Source organism: Tarenaya hassleriana, unplaced genomic scaffold (genome assembly GCF_000463585.1).
Source record: "Tarenaya hassleriana unplaced genomic scaffold, ASM46358v1 Cleome637, whole genome shotgun sequence".
Lineage (NCBI taxonomy): Eukaryota > Viridiplantae > Streptophyta > Magnoliopsida > Brassicales > Cleomaceae > Tarenaya > Tarenaya hassleriana.
In genome coordinates, this window is record NW_010968894.1 from 6,251 (window position 1) to 8,415 (window position 2,165).

Below are 2,165 nucleotides of genomic sequence, written 5' to 3' on the forward strand. Positions count from 1 at the left end.
AAACTTGACAACTTAACCTAAGGTAAACCATGTTCAAGCTGTGGGAACCACGATTTTCCACTCTGCCTCACAAAGATAATCCGGCACGTTCAGCTTTGGCATGACCCGTGTTACGGACGATCGATTCCTTGACAGACGCTCTAATAATGGGAGGTACACGCTTAGCATTACATAAATAAGGGGGTTTTTGAAACCACATTCAGATCAAGCATTTACTTTCAAGCTATGAGAACCACCATTTCTCCATCTTGCCTCACCAAGATAGCACGGCACACCCAGCTTTGGCATGGCCCATGACACATATGATCAAGGCCTTGACAAGTGCTTTACTCGTAGAGCTTCTAGATCTAATCGGTTTCTGTGCAACAATTGTTCATAATCCGAATGGACCATCCAGTCGATTATGCAATCCCAATCCCGAAGCTCTCACTCAATCAAACATATCTAATATCTTGATTAAGTTACATGCATTCATTCACTATGGACCATCCATAAGAGAGAATCATGTTATTCTGAATCACAGTTGATCGGTTTTAAGCAACGATTGCTCAAACCAGATCCCGAAACGCAAAATCAAATTTTGGTGAAGCGTTTCGGTCTTCGGGTCTGCGTCGGTCCAGATCTTTCGGTCCAGAATGGTCCAGACCGATCGGTCTTGGTCCAGACCGATCGGTCTACGCATGCAGACCGTTCAGTCCGGACATGGTCGGTCCAACCGACTTGCGAAACCCTAGACCGATCGGTCCAGAGGACCAGACCGATCGGTCCAGGCAAAAACGTGATCAGATCTCGTTTTCGTCGTTTCTACCCCGTTTCAGAATTCGAAGCTCTTGCACACTAGCAACAATGAACAGAAAATCTACTCTAGATCCATAATCAAATCATGCATAGCTTCAAAGCAAACACAGATTCAAACAATTCAAATCCTATAACGTGCGTGATCGGGTTCTAACAAAAATCATGCAGAGCAACCAGGCTCTGATACCACTGTTGGGTTTTCCTGGGATCTCAAGAGCGAATCTAATTCCTAAGAGATCAGTTCTAGGGTTTGCGCAGCGGATGAAAAACAAAAATTTTGATGAAACCCTAAAACCTATCATGCATGATCTTGTAGAAACGTTAGAACGCTTACCTCAATCGATCCGGGGCCTGTATCAATCGAAGAACGCGTCTGATCACTGTAGGCAGGAAGAATACCTTGCCCTCTACACGTATCCACAAGGCGGAAAGGATTCCAACGGTTGGAACTTATCTGCTAGGACTGAAGAACGCTTCTTTCTTTGCGCAATGGTTTCAGGGATCTTTCTCTTAGCTTTCTCACTCTCCAAACCTCTCCCTAGGGTCTGAAAATCGTGCCAAAAGCCTTGGTTGGCCTTCCCCAAAGTTAATCACCCTTAAAACCCTAATTAGAGCGAGTTTAGTAAATCCCGACGTCTGGACCGATTGGTCTAGAGCTTTTTAACGTCTGGATCGATCGGTCCATGTCTAGACCGATCGATCTGGAATAATTTCCGGACCTCACACGTTACCTCTGGACTGATCGGTCTACGTCTAGACCGATCGGTCCAGACCTTCTGGACCGGTCGGTCTGGCCTCCGCTCCACCGGGATTATCTCGTCTCTTTTCGTGCATTCATCCTTTCCTGTGTGTGTGACTCTGTAGGCTCATCCGATATAGCAGTATAACCCGAAATCTCTGTTCCGAATATACAAGTCATAGGCGGTCTCTAGCAAGACACTATGACTACCTATCTCGAATAAAGTTTATTCGTGATCCTACGAACGCCAGTGATGATTCCGTTTGATGATCCTTTTGTATCACGATATCATATGTCGAATATAAGGCATGGACAAGCCACCTTATCTGATTCGACTGCTTTCTCGTTCACTGAGTTCGACTGTATGAAATAGACGACGTTCGTCTATAGTGCGGCCACACATTTCTACAGTCTCGCTCACACGAGGGGCCCAACGATATCTCTCTCTTTTACGAGAGGTACAAATCCCGTCTTGACTATCTACAATCCAGCACATGAGTCGTTTCGTACCTGATACATGCCTTTATAGTCCTCCTGTTACGCAGGACGTTTGACGTAATCAAAGTGCGCAACTCCTCATGTTGGATTCCGTAGATATCTCAGGTCATAGGATCCAATCATGGAACCG